Below are 23,139 nucleotides of genomic sequence, written 5' to 3' on the forward strand. Positions count from 1 at the left end.
TATATCATTAATTTAGTTAATCAATTTTATACAGACAATAAAAAGGATGTTAAGACAATGGGAGAAAGAGCCTAGAAAATAATATTTATAAGGTGAAAGATCAGCAAAGGCCTGAATCATGGGGCACTGCTGTGAGGAAGGTTTAGGTGAGGCAGCTCAGAGGAGCAATTCCAGGAAAGCGGATAACATTCTGGGAGCATTGAGACTTGCAAATCTGTCTCAAATCTCAATACTCAAATCATAGATGCTAGCTTAGCCATCGACCTGAGCTGAAATGTGTGTGTGTCCTGGAGAGTAGGGAAGAGTCTTATCTTTATGGATTACATAGACTTCCATTCTGATCATTTAGATTTACTTTGGAGAGTGCCTTTGAGTCAGAATTTATTACTTTTCTGGACACATAAAATGCCTAAATTTGAGCAAATAACATAACCATGATTTGGGGGAAATGGTTCTGTTTTTGAGAGATACTGAGAAAACAATGAAAAATAAAATAATAGTAATAATAATAATGATGATGTTTATGCAGCAGCCAGTACACAGAATTAGACCATACATAGATAAAAAAGGACAGTGAAAATTGAAAGAGCAGCCCAGCCAGTGTGACTCAGTGGTTGAACATCAACCTAGGAACCAAGAGGTCATGGTTTGATTCCAAGTCAGGGCACATGCCCAGGTTGCAGGCTCAATCACCAGTAGGGGGCATGCACGAGCAGCAGATGGATTGATGATGTTTTTCCACATTGTTTCTATCTCTCTATCCCTGTCCCTCTCTCTAAAATCCATAAAAACATATTTAAAAATAAAAATGAAAGAGCAGAGGGGAAGGGCAGTTGAGTTGGCCATGAAAGGTGTCCATGGATGCTTGATTCTTATCCTTCCCATGTTACATCCTTGCATTTCATCTGTAAGACTCATTTTAGCCTGGTTGCAAAGGCCAAGACCTGGAATTACAAAGTCATCTGGAGAAAATACCTCCAAAGTGGAAGGGTATTTAAACTTAGAGTCTAGCCCTAGCCGGTTTGGCTCAGTGGATAGAGCATCAGCCTGCGGACTTAGATGTCCCGGTTCAATTCTGGTCAAGGGCATATGCCTGGGTTGTGAGCTCAATCCCCAGTAGGGGGCATGCAGGAGACAGTCTATCAATGATTCTCTCTCTCTCACCATTGATGTTTCTATTTCTCTCTCCCTCTCCCTTCCTCTCTGAAATCAATGAAAACATATTAAAAAAAAAAAAAATAAACATAGAGTCTAGTTTCAGCTTTACTTTCCAGACATTATAATAGACATTCTTTTTGTCTCACCTCCTATCAGTGATGGCGAACCTATGACACGTGTGTCAGCACTGACACGCGTAGCCATTTCTGATGACACGCAGCCGCATGCGGAGGATGAAACATTTGCTGCTCCTGAGGATGAAACATTTGCGACTAGAGTCTTGGAGTTAGTTTTTTCCTCAAAGTGACACACTACCCGAGTTATGTTCAGTTTTTTGGCGAAGTTTGACACACCAAGCTCAAAAGGTTGCCCATCACTGTCTAAGTAATAATATCTAAGACTTTAATGGCATATCACATTCACTCACTATTAGTATTTTGATTCTTAGAACATTTAAATGCTGATAACTTTTATTTTTTTATTTAGTTCTTAAAACAATCTTTGCATTAATAAACACAAAACTGAGACATAAATGAATAAATTCTCCAAAGCACACTTTATGGGCCTTGGATTAGTGTAACCTCAGTAAGTCTCCTACTTCTCATTGGTTAAGTCAGTAAAATGAAAGGGGCACCACTGGAATTCAAGTATTTCCTAGCTTTTAAGTTCTTTAACTCACTCCTAGTGAGGCTATGAAGAAACAGTCAATCTCATATCCCACTGGAGGGCCCAAGCATAGATTGCCTTAGAGCAGAAAGCCACCAATGTACTAGTATTAGTTCACTTCTAAAAACTGAACCCAGATACAGAAGATCTAAACGGAAACTGAGAGATTAGAATGGTTATTTGAGATTTATATATGTTAGCATACAATTTGGGAACAACTTCAGTATCTAATAAAAAGAGTTTAATTATTTTCATTTTGATACATGATCATGCTCTTATTTATATCGTGTTTTCAGAGAATAATTAATGACATTGAAAAAGCTCACAATACAATAGTGAGAAAAAATAAAATAACATACAAAATTATAAATGCAGGACTATCCAGTCTTTTTTTTTTTTTAATTCTTATCCAAGGATATTTTTCCATTGATTTTTAGAGAGAGGGAAAGACAGAGAGAAACATCTACGTGAGAGAAACACATTGAGTGGTTGCCCCATGCAGGAGCCCCGACAATAGCCCAGGCCGAGGAGAAGCCTGCAATCAAAGTACGTGCACTTGACTGGAATCAAACCCAGGACCCTTCGGTCTACAGGAGGATGGTCTATCCACTGAGCAAAACCAGTTAGGGCAATCCAGTCTTGATTTAGATTTATATGAACATGTCTGTATGTATTTATATTATTTAAAGATAAATGCATGGAAGTATTAGCTTCATTTTGGTAACATAATTATACATACTTCCTATTTCCAAATTTTGCCAACAAGCATTACTTTTTATTTTATGTTATTTTTATTTTTAATTCTCACCCAAGAATATGTTTATTAATTTTAGACAGAGATGAAGGAAGTGGGGAGAGAGAAAGAGTGAGAGAAACATTGATCGGTTGCCTCTTGTATGCACCCCAACTGGGAATCTAACCGGCAACCTGGGTGTTTGCCCTGACTGGGATTGAACCCACAACCTTTTTGGTGTATGGGATGAGGCTCCAACTAACTGGGCCACCCAGCTGGCACAACATTATGTTTGTTTTATTATCAGAAAAATAAAATATTTTGAAACAAAATATATTTAACAACATATATCAAATTCCAGGAACCATTTCCTTCTTCTCTCTTTTTCACTTCTGAGCATCTTAGATCAATAAGATTATGACTTTCTCGGGACCAGCGCTCTCCCCAGGAATTGGTGACATTCTTACTGCAATCACTTGGGGAAATTTCTGAAGTGACCATATACTTTTAAAATGACCATACAGCTTTCCTGCCTGAAGACTATGTTGATGGCACCAAGTTATCCATGGCCTGAGACCCTATTCCTGAAGGTCTGTGCAGCACTATTAAATCCATGACCACCTGATGCTGCCTTTCATAGTATGTAGCATATTGCTTGTACTCAATAAATTTTACATCATGATCATTGATAATAATAATAAGATGATAAAAATAACTGATCTCAGTAGCATGGATGCAGTGGCTCTTTATGAGTTCCAGGTAGGTAAAGTAAGTGGTGAACAAAACCAGAATGGCCACAGTACTAGGCATGACCGGCCTTCCAGAACCACCTGTGAAGCAATCTTAAATGTGCATACACATGGGCCTGCAGTAGTGGCCGGTTGCAATTCCAAGAATCAGGGCTGATAAAATAGTATAAGGTGAACTGGGAAAATTTTCCTGACTCCAATTTTCTCTGAATTGCATATATGCTATTATGATAACAGGGTTTGAAAAATCTGAAAATGTCTTGTAATTGGTTATGGTCTATAGGCAAACCCAGTATGAACCTGTTCCATTGTAATTCATTCCAATATTAGTGTTCCTCCCCCTATTTTACTGTTGTTAGTAATTATCACCTTATTGGTGCATTCAGATATTTGAATACTTTATTTTGCACTATGAATGTAATTTATGATTTCCCCTTTATGTCCTTTTTTGTGAATTTTCTAAATTATAGCATCCTTTGCTTGAATTTTTAAATATCACCAATAAGGAATGCTAGAAAATTAGCACTCCTATGAACAAGACTCTGGTCCACTTCTAGGAAGCAACAGGGGAGTAGAAAAAAGAGGCCTGAGGAATTGGTATGCAATTATTTGTTTCTTCTATAATTTTATTTTTCTTGTCATAAGAATGCAAGATATAGGAGAACACAGTTTTGTTTTGACCATAAAATAACCCCAGTATTTGCAAAAGTGTCTGGAACACAAGGAACACACAATAACTATTTCTGAGTAAACAAAAAAATATTTATAAAAAGTTGTCCTCCTGGAAAACTCACATCACTATGAGAAGACAAAACAACAATTCTAAAAAATAAAAATGAAAAAGCATATTAAATCAATGGGATTCAGCCAAGTTGTTGGGAGTAGGCTGATTTGAGAACATTTAGCCTAACAGGTTACATAACCCCCCTTGTATCTATCAGAGAAATATGCTAACTTCATTATCTTCTAAGTCTCTGATATTGACCTAATTATTTCCTAACACTTCATTGTGACAGATCAAGTATTTCTCCTTGTCCATCTTTCATCATGCTTTGTGAACTAATACATCAACTTTAAGCTTGTTTACTCTAAAACAATCACATTTGAGCAGGCAAACACACACACACACACACACACACACACACACACACACACACAAAAGCAAAAAACCCAAAAAACAAAAACAAACAAACATAGGATTGGCCACAAAAGGGATATTCACTAAATACCTATTGTGTTAAATTACATATTCTATTTGCACACCAGCCATAATAGGAAAGGGATTCCTATGTGTATAAGACAAAAATCAAAAGACTTTTAATGATAATTGTTATTACTCAATAATCTCTCTTTGTTTTCAGTTAATACACAGAGGAAGTGGATTACATATTTTCAGTGAGCTTTCAATTATATAGCTGTAGATAGTAAATATGAGATACACATATGTGGAAGAATTAAGACTATTCTAACTTCCCCTGACACCTATTTTTAAGTTTTGCTGAAAGTCTCTGTGTGTGACTAGGGAACTAAATAATAAAATACATGATCAAACAAAATTTAAGAATGGTGTTATCTATTGCTCACACACTTGCAGTTAAAGATTCGCTCATATATTCAAACATTTTGTGTGTGTGTGTGTGTGTGTGTGTGTGTGTGTGTGTGTGTGTGTCTTTTGCACAGGATGCCATGTCTCTTTCGGCATGTAAACTGCTGTTTTGGGTGAAATATCCAGAGCAAGACATAGGAGCAGGCACCAGAAGCATTTCTGGATTTTACTGTTTACAGACATGTATTTGTGATCCTGAATTTGAGCAGGTAAATTTATTGTTTATATACTTCAAAAGATTTACCTTTGTCATCCTCAAAATTACTCATAGACTTCCTCATCTGAAAATATCCTTATGGGTCATTCTGCCAATACCCATTTTGATACATGAAATTCATTTACTCCACACTGAATTACGTGGTCGTCAAACAAATCATGAGATGAGAAAATTTAAAAAGTAGAAATTCAAGACCTGCAGGTTAAATGGGAAATAGCAGCAAAAGGAAAAACAGGCCAGAACCCAGGATAAGAAAGGACAGTTGACTTATAGAAAATTTGAAAAGGAGAAATGATACCAAGCCTGATACCAAGTTGATCAGTGTCAGAAACCATCAGCTCTTCTATGGAAGGAAATCGACTAGACTCCCCCCTCCCCACTTGTGCCTCTTTCACAGACCAATTAAAATCATGCTTTCTTTCAAAACACAGAAAAAGAAGGAAGCGTCTGGGCACGCACGTAGGGGCATCAGTCGTCTGGTTCTGCAGACAGGTGCGTTTGTCATGCCCTGGGGAGCAGTGACAGTAGTTTCACTTTATTAATTGAGAAGATTATACATCCATGGTATCCACATTTCCTCATTCTCCTTGACAATGGGATGGAGGAGGGAAGTGGACATTCCTTGGTTGAACAAAAAAAAGAAAACACTTTTTTGTTTATTTTATTGCATTCTAATTAAGTATGGTGGGAGTGAGAGGTCCTACAGCAGCAGTGCAGCAGGCTTGAAACACTGACAAGGTCAATTATTTCCGGATAATCCCACACCAGCAAGGATTAATAATATGACTATTATTAATTAAATGTGAGTTCATTTGAGTTTTATTTCCCATTTTAAAGTTCTCTTAGTGGGTGTGCACACCATGGTGCACGAAGGATAATGGATGGAATTGATGGAATCACTAGTAAGTCCTTAGATTCCCATGGCCGGCTGGGCACACGGAGGATGCTGGTTTGATTTTCTTCCTTGGTTTCTGGCCACCAACACTCTGGCAGGAACCAAAAGGGGCTAGTTTTATAATATAATTTGTTCCATGAATGAAGAAAGTACAAGAGACTTCGGACCTATGACTTTAGAATTTCCCAAATGAAAATGAAATGCAACTTAAGATGAATTAGATCTAGTTGATTTACATAAAAAAGAGAGTCATATTTTCTTTAATGGTCTCCAGCCTCACAGGTAAGTCATTATTTTTACATTATGTATAATGTTTGATCTAATTGTGTGTACTTTTGTTATGAAATTAGAAAAATATGATCATGGGTAAGACTTGTAAATGAACTGAGAGATGGAGGGTAAGCTTGTATTGGGGATTGTGATCTTGTAAGGGATGTTACTGACTTAGAAACTGAGATGCTGCTACTTTCATTCAATTTCTTCCCCACACATCTACATTGCTTTTATATCGAGAGATATGACCTCAACATCTCCAGCTCACATCTCTCCTTGGCAGAGTTGCAGGTGGGATGTAAGAGGGGGTAGTATTCTAAAACACAGAAAATATAATAGTCTCTTATTTTTGAAGCATTGAGTCTATAAAATGATATAACAGTTTATTTTACTAATCTTTAGTATTTGCAGAGCTATTTTTTAAGTACAGCCAAATGAATACTACACATGGAAATGAAAGTGAGACAACCGATGAAAGTAACCGTAAGTGTAACAAAAGTAATAAAGGACCTAAAGTTACTGGAGGACAGCTTGTTGAAGCCTTGGCATTAATTCATTGTATATGAAATTTTAAACATAATGTCAACCTTCAAATTAACTCTTCTTTAAATTGTCCTACCTACCTCAGCTAAATGTGAAACCTCCCTCCGCTGAACTCATAGTTCAAAATATGGTAGCTCTTATTTGGCAACTAGATACTAGCTTTATAACGTGCATAACTGTTATTGTAATTCAGCTCATATGTGAGTTTTTGATCTTTTATGTGCACTAGTCTTATCTCCTTAAGAGATAAATTCCTTGAATACAGGGGGCATTTCTTCAACAGTTTCATATCTAGCAGAGTACCAGCTGAGGCAGAGTATGCACTAGATGCTAAATATTTAATTGAGTAACGAATGCTCCAACTCCAGCATTCAGATTATGATGAGCAATCAGTAACAGGCATATGCAAGGTGTATGTGGAGGTTTTTCTCCAGGTGATCTTGATACCACTAGAAAATAATTTGGATTTAGCAAATGATGATCTTGCTGGGGAAATGGGTAGGAATCATAGGACATGGTATTTACTACTCAAAACTAACACCCCATAATGGGGAAGGGGGACTAAGGGAGTGAGGGGAAAAAACAACTTTTAGTACAGAGAAGGAAGGAGAGGAGACTTTTTAGTGGCAAAACAAAGCCATAAGCCAGACTCCTTCAGAGGCACCAGAAGTTCAGAGCAATGAAAATTGGCACTGGAGAGGTTAGAACCATCTTCAAGTTGACATGTAGATTGCTTAAGGGGGGCGGGCAATAACAATTATTCAGAAATACCGATGAGAAAATTCATAATTAAGGAAAGCAAGCTTTACATAGAATATAGTTGGAGGTCTTGTTCTCCATTTTGCTTATTTTTCTTGTGATTACCAGTTAACATCATCCAGGAAACATGAGAGAGCCAGGGCCTGATGATACAGTTTCAGATGCACAACCTGCCCAGTGATTTTGTCTGCTTATTTTTCCTCCTCTGTGAATGGGGTTGGCAACTATGACCGCCAAAAAATGACAAGAGTGGGAGGCCAGCATATTACAGCCTGAGCGTGTGACTCAGTGAAAACATATCAGGAAGGATGAAGCCCTTCCAATTCAGCTGCACATTTTGCTCTGCAATTTTAAAAACCAAAGTACCTGAAGTTTCTATTGAAACACATCACAATGTCCCATCACCCGTGTCTTTTTGGAAATGCGATCTGACATTGCCTTCCCCATTTCCCATTTTCTCAGTTAAATGCAAGCATAGTTGTAAATGATCTTATTGTAAAAAGGGTTTGGATTCCTTTCTACTTCATGGCCACATGCTTTACCTCTGCCCTCTCTTAATGCATTTCTCTGAAGCAGGGGCTCAGAATCCAGACAGCATCACTCTACCTAAGAGTGACACGTTGAGTTCAGAATCACACTATGTGCTTATATTTGGGAACGCATTGTTATATGAATTTTAACTTTTTAAACATCATAATCTCTGTTTGTCCTTATTGAATAGTCTCTGTCCTTACTGTTTCTAATTCTGTTATCTATTCAGGGGTAGGAGAAGGCACACAATGTAGGAAGCAGGCAGTTCTAACTTTTTTGCCTGATGGTTGAAGACATGTGACATTTCTCTTGCCAGTGGCTAAATATTGAACTCTATATTTTCTTCAGGTACCTAAAAAACATATTATTCATTTTGAAGCCTCTGTCTTCAGAAAGGGGAGAGGTAAAATTTCCCTCCCTCTCATCCATGATCCTAGTACATTCTTTGTATATTTTCCCCTCCACAATCCTGACAACTTAGATCATTGGGCAGCATGATATAGAAGACTCTGCATGTGGTAGTAGGTGAAGCCAGGTCAACTTTGAATGGTGCACGAAGTGTTGACTTTGAATTATAAGTCTGCAAATTAAGACCTGTGTATTTTTGAATGAGTTATATACATTTTCTGGCTCTCAATTACAATCCTTAAAATGAGAATATTAGCACATATTGTAAAATGTTATAATTAAAGAAATATATGCAAAGCATCCATTTCTCAGCAAAGTAGGAAAGGGATGAGGGTCATTTAATTTATCTGGAATCCCAATCTCTTTAGCATAAAATGAAAGTACCCAACTAAATAACACTGCATTTTTATTGTTGTTGCTGTTAATCCTCACCCGAAAATATTTTTTCCCATCGAATTTTAGAAAGTGTGGAAGGATGAGAGAGAGAAATATCAATGTGAGAGACACATTGATTGGTTGCCTTCTACATACACCCCTGGGGATTGAGCCTGCAACCTAGGTACTGCACTTTACCGGAATTGAACCGAAGACCCTTTAGTCCTCATGACCAAGCTCAAACCATTTAGCAACACCAGCTAGGACTAATTAATATTGCATTTTAAGGTTACTGGTACTAACCTTGTGCTTCATCAACTGCAGCTCATGGAACATTAATTTTAACTCTATAATGTTGTACTCCTATTGCCCTTATGTGAGAGATTAAGAAACTGAGGCTTAAAGAAATAAATTATGTGCCTGAAATTATACAGCTATCTGGTAGAGTTGAAAATATTTGACTTTAGAGGGCTACTCACACTCACTGCAGCATGTTTTATAGGTATTACTATCCCATATAATAGTTAAAGAATACACATTTGGGTAAAACACTGCTAAAAAAGAGGGAGATAAAAATCCATGTCATATAAACACTGAAATACTTCTTAAAATATTATTGGGAAATTTTACCTCAATGATAACCATTATATGTAGAGAACTTCATTGTTTATGCAGAAGTAAAAGTTTACTGTCCATAAAAAATATAAATATTTAGGACACCTTTTTAATTAATGCCATTAGGAATTGGAACTTGTTTTTCAGAATAAATTTCATTTTTTGCATCTCAGTTGTTTTAGATATCACATGCTATCATATACAAAAATCCTTTGCAAAGTAGGAAGGCTTATGTTTATGCCAGTTAAATCAGTGGTCCACATACCAGTAGGTAATTTAACAACCTTAGCATTTCTTTGTTGCCATTTCTGAAGAAAAAGCTATAGGAGGGGACTTTTTTTTTTCAACGCAAACATTCTTAGAAGCAAAAGGAACAATTTTCATGCTGTTGATTCTGCTGTAGGAAGAGACATATGGACCCTTATTTGGACAGTTGTGTATAGAATATGGTAGCAGATTAGCAGAGAAGATATATTGCTAAAGGTAAGAAGTGACTGGTGTCAACAGATAGAAAAGGAAAGTGGAAGAACTACCAAAATGAAATGAAAGTGTTGCAGAATTCAGCATACAGGGCCATTACCAGAGGGACAGGCATACAGAGTTGGACAACTATGATTTTTGCTCATGAAGATGAGAAAGTGTGAAACCATTCATAGTTACTGATTTAAAAAATCAAAGAGATTACTTATTTAAAAAAAAACAACACTTCTTCCCCCAACTTTAACATAAATACTATTCTTTGTTTTGTATAAAGCAGCAACATTAAAAGAAGAAATGTGCATGTTAAACAAAAACTTTTATAAAATATCAAAAAGTAACCTTAATTTTCTAAAACAACATAACATTGATGAAGTCTGTGTTATTATAGCTGAAAGCAAATGGCTTTGAATCTGTATGGCAGATGATTGACTTACTGCCTGAGATAAAATGTGGTAACATGAAGGTACCTTTCAAATATGTTTTTATTATTTCAGAGAGAAGAAGGGAGAGGGAGAGATAGAAACATCAATGATGAGAGTCATCGATTGGCTGCCTCCTGCAAGCCTCCTACTGGAGATCCAGCCCACAACCTGGGCATGTACACTGACCTGGAATGGAACCATGGCCTCCTGGTTCATAGGTCCACACTCAACCACTTAGCCACACTGTCCAGGCTTACGGTACCTTTTAATAGAGTGATTGAAAATGACTATAAATAACTATCTCTGCTGAGGGCCAATACAAAAAGTAGTTGACTAGAGGGTGTTCTCTCAAATAGGGAAATTATGACCAAAACTGCCACCACAACAAATGGGCACATATTAGTGCTCAGTCACCCTTGTGTTCAGTTATTATACTGATTGATACCTTAGAGCAGTGGTTCTCAACCTTTCTAATGCCACGACCCTTTAATACAGTTCCTCATGTTGTGGTGACCTCCAACCATAAAATTATTTTCGTTGCTACTTCATAACTGTAATTTTGCTACTGTTAATAAATCGCGACCCACAGGTTGAGAACCGCTGCTGTAGAGCCTAAGACCATCGGAAAACACAGATATTTACATTACGATTCATTAACAGTAGCAAAATTACAGTTATGAAGTAGCAACGAAAATAATTTTATGGTTGGGGGTCACCACAACATGAGGAACTGTATTAAAGGGTTGCGGCATTAGAAAGGTTGAGAACCACTGCCTCAGAGGAAAAATCAAATTCCCTTGCATCACTTAAACCAAAACAACTGATGTGTCATATAATTGTGTATCCTTAAAATGTGGTGATGAGTTTAAAGTGATTGAGAAGCCCTAGTCTAGGTAAGAAATAGAGGAATTACAGGTTTGAGTAAGAGCCTATTTCAGTCTGGTGAGCTTATCCAATTTCATTATTTCAAATATCACCCATGTGCTGATAACTTGTTTTCCCAGCCCATACTTTTCTCTTGAATTCTAGACTTATGCCTCCAACCAGCTAATCAACATTTCTTCTTTGTTAATATACTAGAACATATTTCAAATGGAATGGGTAGTGCCTGAGTTGTCTTTAAAGATGATTGGAATATGTCAAAGTAGAGAAGAGGTGAACCTACATACACACCAGAACAGAGCTGTACAAGAACATGGCATAGATGGACCAGGAGAAAAAGGAAACTCACAATACAATTAGGATAAATGGGAATCTTATTTTGCAGAGGGCAAAACAGTATATTTTATATCTAAATGTGACATAAGAAAGAAAATGAGGAATTCTTCACTGTCTCTCTGGAGAGCTCAGATTGGACACAAAAACAGAGTAGCTAAACATTTCAGCTTATAATGTCTTTTATAATTTTAAGATTGCAAGTGTCCCCAAGATTCTAATTGATAAATCACCTTCTGGAGTCTCTTCAGATTTCCAAGTAATTATCCAGTCTTCAACAGAAACAGAAGAAAATCAAAATGTGCAGGCGCAATGTTTTTGGATTTTGTTCAAGTTCTATGCTAAGTCAAGGCACACATAGTTCAAAAGTCAATCAGGTTCTATTATCAACCCCTACGCATGCCTTGGCATAACCCTCATCATATTCAAGTGGCTATAACTTTTATTACTGCAGCCCAAATGTAACTCTTCCCCAGCAGCAATAAGCTTAGAGGCAATATAGCAGGGATCTTCTTTTACGTCTCCTCTTTACCTAAAACCTTTATTGCCAGTACATTGCAAGCACAAGCATGAAAAAATAAGACAATTTCCAAAGACAGTCTAAAATCCCAAAAGGTAAGATATAACCATCTGGAGTACAACAAGCACATCATATTTTCTTTCTTTAGCAAGGCAGTTCTGAGTTTTATGGAAGGCATCCCAGTAGGCAAAGACCTACTAGCTGTTTGTAACTCCTTAAAAAATTTAAAAAAATAATAAAACTGCAATGTTTCTTTAATGTCACAGTCTGAATTATAAGCAGCGAGTTGGCACATCTCTCATTTTATTCATTCTAATTACAATTGCCTTGTCACTGAGATGCCAACCTGACGAGGAGCAAATCCCCAGGGGCCGCTTAGTAACAGGAAGGTTGTCTCCAGTGGAATCAACATGACAATTTCTTTTCTCCCTCTTCAAAGTGGATAGTCCCCCTGGACAAATTCACATTTGATTATTTTCGCTAGGTTCTGTCTTCAACTGCTTGATTAGCATCTCACTCACCTAAGAAATTAGACTAAAGTTTGTGATCATTAAAGGGAAACAATGCAGGTGCATGGGTGTCTGCTCATGCATGAAGCACACCTATGGAAATCCATTGTCTTAACTTGCACCAAGAGTTGGCACCAATTCTACTTTGAAATAGCCACTCGTGTGTGCATGTGTGTGTGTGGTATGTGTGTATGTGTGAATTACTGTTTATGTTATTAAAATGTGATCTTTTCAAACATCTCACTCCAAAAATAATATAGTCAGAAGTTTGAAAACCAAGGCAAAGGCATGGTAGTTGGTTCCAAAGGTGCCTGATTTTCCTCTTTCTACAGCAGCTGTACTTAGAGATAAGACCACTGTGTCTATTTCTACTAAAATATTTAGTATGAAATTGCATTCTGTCTGGTAAAACACATTTCTATAAAATGCTGTAATTAACCATAAAGGAGGATGAAAATATAAAATAAAAAATATTCTGAGAAAATTACCAGAATAGTCTCCCCTCATTTCATTACCAACAGTTGCTTGTGATTGATCAGTGATGCAGAAAATGGGGGACAGAATGTGCCAAAATTCTGTCTTCAGAATCATTCATTCTACATTTCTCCTGATGTTTTCTTTTTTTTTTTTTTTTTACCACCCTAGTTGATAGGACAATGGTTGTTAAATCTAGGTGTGTTTAAAGGGCAGGTAGCAGGGCACCTGGTACTACTTCACTGCAGGTGAAGTGTAGCTCAGAAATCTGTACTTCAACAATCATTTGGGGTTATTATAATAGAAACACAATTACAATTCTCTCAATTCTAAAATTTTATAATGATAATGTCTGTATCATAAAATTGGTCCATAGCTCAACGATGGTACACTTTTAATCACGGTGTATGTCAGCTCATCCCAAGTAATTTCCAAGAAAGAACTGGCTATTAACATTTTATCTTTGTTCCACAACACCCTATAAGTGCTCAGCAAATACTTGCTGATATGAGTTGATTAAATACAGAAACCAAAGCCATTTTGTTTAAATGTCTTCTTTCTAGAAGCTGAAGTTTCTCTTACCAACACATTGACCATATCCCTTTAGAATTCTAAATTATTTTATAAGAACATTAGTTTGTCCAAGGAGATTGGCCATGGATGATTAGCTCTCCCATGAGACTACAGATTACTTGGTTATGTCTCTGGCTCAGACGAGGTGAAATGATTCAGTGTTGTTTCTGTCCAATGCATGGTTGATGGTCCAGCTCCTCTACTCATGGCTACCTGAGCTGCTCAAGCTGAAAAAATATACCTTTTTCTAGGACTAGAAGGTCAGTCAACAAGAACAGAGTTATCTCACCAGGAGGTAGATTAAATACTATAGCTTTCGACCTTCATGCAAAATGATAGGTCCACATCCTCCCATACACTCAGAGATCAGCAAATTGAATTGTCAGCTTTTTAAGTGACAATTCTGTGCCCAATAGCTTCATGCTTCAAGGAATGTGGGCACTGAGTTTCTGTCTTTGCCTTCAAGTAGCTTGCAGTTTAATTTTGGAAAACAGATGATACATATGGATAAAGCAAAATAAGAATGAAACTCTAAATAACACAATGACAGAAGGGCTCTGAGTATGTACGCCATTATTTGCCAAAGAGTAAAAGAGTTCTAGAGCCATTAAGGGAAGAGAGAAAGAATCTGTCAATGGTGTGGTCTGACAAAGTTCAAGGTGGGTGTGAATCTGGCTGATGGGAACAAATAGGTAGGTTTGAATACAAAGATTTATCAGCCTAAGCAGAGATGACCCTGGCAAGAAGTATGAAGAAGACAAAACTGGCCTTCTTTCCTTTTCTTTGCCCCACCTATAAATCCACACGCATTTAATAGTTTAACCCATCACATTAGATCTGCCCTCTCTAACTAGGGATACTTTAATTCTCTCCAACTACAACAGCTTATCAAGTATACATTCACCTATTTCCGAACTCTTACAGATTATATTGTTTATTAAACCTATTTTTACTAGACTATTATATGACCTAATACACATTTTTAAAAGTTTACACAACCCCCTTCACTCATTGAAACTTCTCCCCAGTATTTCATCTTCATGTATTAACTAACAAATAAAGGAATCCTTACAAATATAATAAATGAGAAACTCGAAGGAAGCCCAAGATAACATATCAGATGTAGCTTTAGTTTAGGACATGAAAGGAAAAAGGGATACAGTTTTCAGAGAGACTGGGAAAAGTCTTAAGTCCCACCAGGAGAGCTATAACTCATTGTAGAGCAAGTCCTTAGCAGTAGGATGTCAAGTCTAAGCAGGGGAAGAGGTTTATTTTTTATTTCACCAAATATCTATGTTTGTCTGTGTCCTACTAACACCTGATCACAGAAATAGCATACCTTAGTCTGACTCTATCCAGAATGGCTATGACTTCCCATTGCTTATGAGAGAATTGCCCTTTTGAGCTTCTATAATGTGATTCCTCCATATCTCTTCAAACTGTTGCCATGACTAGTTGTCCATACTATTCGTTTCATGCATCATTCTCCTTGCTCACTTTGTATTTTCGTGCCTGAACATTTTGCTCAATGCTTCATCCTACATGCAAAGCCTTTTTCTCTCCCCTTAGATCTGCCCAAAGTCATCCCTCCAGACCCCACAAAGCCCAGGTTTTTCCAGACATGTTGATTCTTCTCTCTTCTACACCCTGGTATGGAGAGGCACATGCACTGAGCATATGTGGCTGATTTGATTGCAGGTCTATCTGCATGTCAGCAGATCATTTGAAGAGACCCCAGTCACCTAGTTAGTCATAGGAGCTGGAATCAGCTTGTTCTGGAAAAAATCTCGGTGGCTGGAGGTGGTCAGACCTCCTGGAATATCCAAAATGATTGTTTAGGTCCACCCAGGAGTTAGTGGATGCTACAAGAGAGGTTCCAGATCAAGCCTTCCTAATCTATTTGATTGTCCCCAAACAGACTTTTCCACAGTATGAGTAAAACACATCTCAGATGCTCTTCTCTTCCAGGTCCTACAGAGTCAAGTGATTTGCACTATTCGGGCAGGTTAGAAGTTATACAAAATGCAAGCAGACAAGCATTTACAAAACCATTATCCTTTATAGGGATATGATGTGATTCTATGTATATGAGCCTCAAACTTTTTAAAGCCATTGGCAAAGAAAGTTCTATTTTTCAAATCACTGCTTCCAGCCTCAGTTTAATAGCAGATTAAGCAGTCAGTCTTTCTGGGTCTGAGCCAATAAAACTCATTTGTACTATTTAGTGGATGGCTCCGGTGATCAAAGATGGTTGCAAAGCCACTTTTTCCCTCAGGTAACCATTCAACTACCAGGAATGTGTTCCAACTATGAGCAGCTTGTTTAAAAGACAAACTCAAGTGTGACTTGAAGCTAATATAAATCAATCACCATTAAAACCTTTTGCAACACAGCTCTATGCCACAGTTCTCATGTCAAATACCAATGAGCATGTCATATGTTATTATTCCCTAGAATTTTAAAAGAATGAAGATATCCCCAGCCATTTAGATAAGCACAGGCACAGAAATATGATTAAAGGGAGTGAAAACAAAACCAAACCAAATGGAAGTTTTGTCTTTTGAGGCACCATTAGACATTCCAGTTTTATCACCAATTACTCAGTTAAATAATAAATGCATGTATAACTGAGGAAGGAAGAGGAGTAAATGATGAGGCAGGTGTGGAGGGATGGAATGGTAGCCTTGAGAAATCAATAAGGTTGGGAAAAAAACAAGAAGGCTATTCTCCATACTGGCACCTGCAGAATAGCTGACCGCCTCCCAAACTAGAGTATTCACAGAAAGAGTGGAGGGTTTTCTCATATAGAGGGAATGCAAATGGACTAGGGTTGGAGTGATTTCCTGATAATGTTAGAAATGACAGAAAATGTGTTCAAATAATTTATAGGGTCCAGTTGTACTTGATCAAATGATTAATGGGATTCCATCTGCTTTCTAAATATCCCCACCTTCACTAGTTCCTCTGAAATTTTGCCATTTCAGTCAAGCTAAATTTATTAGCACCCACTTACAGTGATTTACATGCAGAATGATTTGCGTGTCTCTTTCCTGGGCTATTTGCATGCCTTTGTTAGGAATGCTGCTTATTTGGGGGCACATTTGATTTATAAGCATTTGGCAGTTCTGCCCTTCTATTCTTTTTTTTTTTCTTTTTGATTTATGTGAGGGCACAGTTATATTCCTAGGGCTCATTCACTCTCTAGGAAATTAATTTTTTAAACTGAAATTTTCCCATTTGGTTAAAAACATGCAACAAATTTGATTTCATCTCCTTTGCTTGCCTATAACAACAACAATAACAAAACAAAACAGAACACATAGTTAAAATTAGGACTTCCCATGTTAAGTTTTTTAATTAAAGTGTGAATACAGTGGCTGTGGGCTCCATTTTATGCTTATGTTCTTTTTCTGTTAGCCAACCCTATCCTGATACTTTATCTCAAAATACATAGATGTCACTTTTTAAAATTTTTATCATATGCAAACCACATCACCACCTTCCAATTATGTCTCTCTACTCTCTTCTTCACCTTTAGAGAATCATTGCTCATTGGCCTGCCCTTAACTGTCAAGAGGAAAGTGTTCTAATAAAATTATACCACCAGATTGAGGACAATGCCTGCCTCCATGAGGCAGCTGGGATTTGAAATAGGACAGTTAGAGAGTCAACGCCTTAATTATAACTTCATCATTTATAATGAGCCATTCACATACATTATCTAATTTGATCCTTAAACCATTCTTCAAGAAAATTATTATACATATTCCAGTTTTACATGTGGGAAAACTATGACTCAGGAAAAAGAGGTAATTTAGGGGAAGATTGTGAGAAGTGGGGTGTCCCAAGCCTGGCCACCTATCACTGAACTCCATATGTTCCCACTCCTGCACTGGCTCCTTGGTACTAAGGGGCAATGCAGTAGTAATGGAGTTTTATTTCTGGAGCAGACTGTTAAGTGTATTTTCTTCTGGGCTGGGCAGCTTTCTTATATCTTTCAAATCAAATTACCTGGGCAGCTTCCTATTCTGCCTACAAGTAAGTGAGGAAGAGGATGAAAAAACACATTAGGAAAAGGCTGAGTGCAACTACAGGGGAATCTAATTTAGGAGGTGATCTCATGAGGCCTCATGCCCACACAAAACAGTCCGCAGCAGGCCATTCCTGTCAGCTTCTCTAACAGCTTTTTCCATTTTTAGTCTAACACTGTTCAGTGACCTTGTCTTGTGGCACAGCCAGATGACATTACCAGAGAAACAGGAGCAGCAATAGCCTAATTATGCAATTACATATTCATTTACCCCCTAGAGTGTCTAAGACTTTTTTGAGAGCCAAACAAGAAGTGGTTGGCTGGAAACTCATTTTAAAGGATTGCCTCACCTCAACATATAGGAACCTTGTCCATATATGGAACATAAAATTATTAACTGAGTTGCACTGGTGGATGTTATGAAAAAAATAAAATTAATTAAGACATTTAAAATTTATAAACATGTAACCAGATTTAGAAATTTATAATCAAATCTGCATTTATTTTTCAAGGTAAATTTTATCAGTGTGAGATACTTCAGACTCGAATTGTGTCCAAATATTTTCTTATTTGAGCAAGTCATCATCAGAACTGCCTTTATTTTTCTATCTGTGCTGTGCTTGCTCTTCTTGATATTAGGGATAACAGATACTTAGAAAGAGTAGTGGCTTTTGAGGAAAAAGAGATTTAAAAAAGGGAGAGAAAGAGAGATCATACCTTACATAATAGACCCTCCCAGTATTATCTATTATAAAATTGATTGATTCAATATTAATTGCCTAATTGTCTTTCTTGATAATACTGGCACGTGCTGACATCTATAGTAGGGTGGGTAAACATCTTCTGTAAAGAGTCAGATAGTAAATATTTTAAGCTTTACAGACTACATGTTTTGTCTCAATTCTTAACTCAATTCTGCTGTTGTAGCATAAATCAGCCTTGGGAAAAATGTAAATGAATGGATATGATTCAATAAAACATTATTTACCAAAAATATGCAACAGGCTGCATGTTGCCCATAGACTGTATAGTTTGCCAACTGCTGTATAATGTCCAGAGGGTATAGAAAGGCATGGTAATACATTAGGGGAAGGCATGTCAATGTTTCTTTTAGATTGTCTTCATTTTTAAAATTGTTACAATAAACTAAAGGAGTCTTGTGAGTTTAGTATTTTTCATAGTATTCCTGAAATTCAGTATAAAAATGCTTCATCAGAGTTACATACAAACAAACAAACATATAATTTCACTGAAAAAATATCTCTAATAACTTCAAGGAAACATTCCAAACTTAAAAAAACAACATTTAGTATCACTTCAGTTGCTAAAAGTTGGACCCAGAAATGGATTTCTGAGATTACTCTACTATAACTACACACAAATATTTTTTTTTAAATTTCTTTATTGATTAAGGTATCACATATTTGTCTTCATCCCCCCATTCCCATCCCAAACCCCTCCCCACACATGCCCCCATCCCCCTGTTGTCCGTGACCACTGGTTAGGCTCATATGCATGCACACAAATCCTTTGGTTGATCTCTCCCTCTTATCCCCACCCTCCCCTACCTTCCCTCTGAGGTCCGACAGTCTGATCTATGCTTCCTTGTCTCCGGGTCTGTTCTTGTTCATCTGTCTATGCTGTTCATCATTTCCCCTAGATGAGTGAGATCATGTGCTACTAGAAATACACTTATAAGAACACACAAATCTTTACATGTAAAAATCTGCTTTACTGTTGTCCCTTGTATATCCATGGCTTTTGCTCATGTCATACTCCTGTCTTTTGAGAATTTTCACCTAGAGTGCACCTCTCTCTTTCTGTTAAATGTACTTTAATCTCTCAGGGTTCATCTATGTCCCATATTTCTGCATAATGCACAGTCAGTCACTCTAACTGACCACTTCTTTTTGCATCTTCCCTATCCAGACTTCAAATCTAGCTCCTTTCTCATATTTCAATGGCCCCAATGTGGGTACCAGTGTCTTTACATGTTCTCATAAACGGCTCTTCATACAGAGAGAAAGCATTTGCATTTTAACTCATTTTTTTTTGCCCCTGGCAGGAAGGTAGTCATACTACCAATTGTTTGCACGTAACAAGCACCTATGAGATAGCTGGACAGACTATAAGACTGAATTTGGAGATCAAGATGCTGAAGTCATTGTTGCTACGGTGCTGTTTGCAACTTTTTACATCAGTTGACTCACATCCATATAATTCTCCAATGCTTTAATCATCTCAGCTACTATTTCCTGTTCTTGGAAGTGAAGTTGGATATACAGTTAGCCTTGATATTATCTCTATCTTACAATTATTGAAATAAAAGCTAAGATATTTTAGATAACCTGCCCCAATGGCATAGTTGTCATTCTTATTGTAGATTACCTACAATATGACACAATCAGTCAAATGTTGTTTCTGCTGGACAGTTTGTGTCTTTGACTATAAATACAATCCTTATGACCAGAATTAAATGATCAAAGATAAAACAATCTTTTAGAAATAACAAGCAAATACAAACATACAGAAACACCAAACATTCTTGCTCTGAAAAATGTAACCAGAACAGGTGCTTCCTCATGGGCACTTTGCAAAAACACAGCCTATTTGAAAATGTTCATTACATTCCCTTTATTTCTCTACCCTCATTCCTTAATAATTAAGGAATCAAATGCATGGTGATGATAACAGGACCCCATGCCTAAAGTGACCATCCCCATCTGCTCCTCATTCCCCACCTGAAGCTATCATCTTCCTTTTAGGCCATTGACTGGGACAGCTGGAAAGCTGAGCACAAGCTCATAAATACGAGGTTTTGAAATGCAGCCAGATAGTTGCAAACATTGTAATGGACAGGGGTTTTAACTCCTGGGGTATTGGCTTCCTTTCCGTTTTGTGAAACGTGTTTTCATGTTTTGTGCTCCTATCAAATCTTCAAAAGTCTGCAATATGGTTTTCCATTGAGGATGAAGAAATGTCACATTTCCTCCTATTCACAATATCCTTCCTAAGCCTGAAAAATGAAGGAACCCTTGGGTCTCTTATCCATTTTATCTTGTTTGTAGAAAATACCAACACACACACACACACACACACACACACACACACACACACACCCGCATTCCTAAATGCAGCCTGCATAGGATTATTCTTTTATATGGTTAATGATTAAAATCAAGGGAATAAATAAAAATCAAACAAGATTTACTGATAGATTTGCTAATAGATAATAGTGGGAAAGAACAGAAAATTCATGGTATATTTTGAGCCTGATAGAAATGAGATATGGGGTGGAGAGTTGATAGAGAAGATACTAAAGGAATTTCCTGACATAAAATATAAAAGGAAAAGAGAAAGGAACTATAAGAGGGAAAACATTGTGACAGGAGCATATCAAGCCAATGGAAGTCATCTATGAATAACTGTAGGAATAATGCATACTGAATTGAGAAGATAGTTGCTCTAATTACAAATCTCTAACAAACAGACTATGCAGACTTGAGTATTTCAAACAGTTCTGTAGTTTTCTATATTAATCTATGACATAGGAGTAGCCGTGATAATGCATGTGTGAGCTTCAAAGGACATTTGTGGCAGACATCTTTGATTACCTCCCAAAAGCCACCCCCACCAATCTCATTCCTTGGTAAATACCTCAAACCTTATTTATTATTGGATGACCATGAACTTCTTGGCACTTTCTCTTACCCTGGAATGGAAGCTAATTAGTTTAAGAAACCATGGCCATGTATCCAGCTTGTCTATTCTGTGTACACTCAAGGGCATATGACCCAGGCAGACCTGGCCAATAATTTTGTAGGAGACATCTACTGGGGAGTTCCAGGGTAACACATTGGTAGGCGGTGAGCCAAGACTCAAACCCAGAAAGTCTGACTCAGTCTTCTTTAGAAAAATGAACAAGAGAAACCAAGGGGTCATTTCTCTCTGACTCCATGGCAGATATTCTTAAATCAGTATATGAGAAAGAATACCTGAGAAGGTTTAGTGAATGTAGATTCCAAAGCTCCCCTTTAATTGTATTATTAAACTACTAGAGGCCTGGTGCATGAAAGTCAAGCACTGGTGTGTGTGGGGGAGGGGTGGAGTATACCTCAGCCCAGCTTGCACCCTCTCCAATCTGGGAACCCTCAGGGGGTACTCAACTGCCAGGATTGGGCCTAAACTGGCAGTCAGACATCCCTCTCACAATCCGGGACTGCTGGCTCCTAACCACTTGCCTGCCTGCCAGCGTTATAGCCCCTAACAGCTCCCCTGCCAACCTGATTGACACCTAACTGCTCCCCTGCTGGCATGATCATCCCCAACTGCCCTCCCCTGCCAGCCCGATTACCCCCAACTGCCTTCCTCTGCGGGGCTGAGGGGACTGGGGGACTCCGGCTGGATGAGGCAGGGCTAAGGGGACTGGGCATCGCCATCTTGTGGCTGTGGGTGCTGCCATCTTGTGAGGGTGTGACAGTCAATTAGCATATTTCCCATTTATTAGATAGGAATATATCAGGTTTTCTGTGGTGAGGATGAACTTGACATCAAACCATGAGACATGCCACTTAAAAGGACTTACTAATACTTGTTCTGCGACTGGAGTTGAGGAGTGGGCAGTTCCTTAACCTTCTTGTATACAGTGATTCATGCATTCTGGGGAGTTGTATTAATTTTCTATTCTTTAATCCAATGGAGATATATGTATTATTTTTAAATGGTCTATGTTTGGTGAGTAATGTTAGATTTATATTCCTTGCTTAGACAGACTATGTACCAACTGAATATTATTTATTTGTATGTACTTGATATAATTACAAGGGTAGTCATTAAAATGCTTAAGTTATTTATTCTTCTAGAACAGTAGGACTTTGGGAAATTATGAAGATGTTCTATATCTGTGGTGTCCACCACCAGGATAAACTAGTCAGGTCTGGCTGTCGTGAACATTAAATATACCTGATGAGGGTGAGGAGCTAAACGTATAATTTTATTTAATTTTTAATTTATATATCAATTAGCCACTGTGTTTAGTGGCTATCCTATGAAGCTTTAGGATAGTGTGTATATGCATATGCAAATATCTTAGGGATTTCAATATTTATTTTATCTTACTTACAGTCTAATTTGTAGAATGGTGGATGCCAGGAATTTCACTTCTTTTGAGGATCTAACACATGATTCTAACCCATTATGTTCATCAGAGCGAGGTGCTTTCTTCACAGCCTTGACATTCCCAGAATGCCCCATCTTTGGGAGGCAACATAATCTCAATGTCAGACACCTACATGGAAGCCAGCTTCATAGAATTCTGACAAACAATAGTCTGGCATTCTGACAAGCTGCCACAGTTTTCCCAGGAAAGGAACTGCCTTTACCAAGAGA

Source organism: Eptesicus fuscus, chromosome 12, assembly GCF_027574615.1.
Source record: "Eptesicus fuscus isolate TK198812 chromosome 12, DD_ASM_mEF_20220401, whole genome shotgun sequence".
NCBI classification, from domain to species: Eukaryota; Metazoa; Chordata; class Mammalia; order Chiroptera; family Vespertilionidae; genus Eptesicus; species Eptesicus fuscus.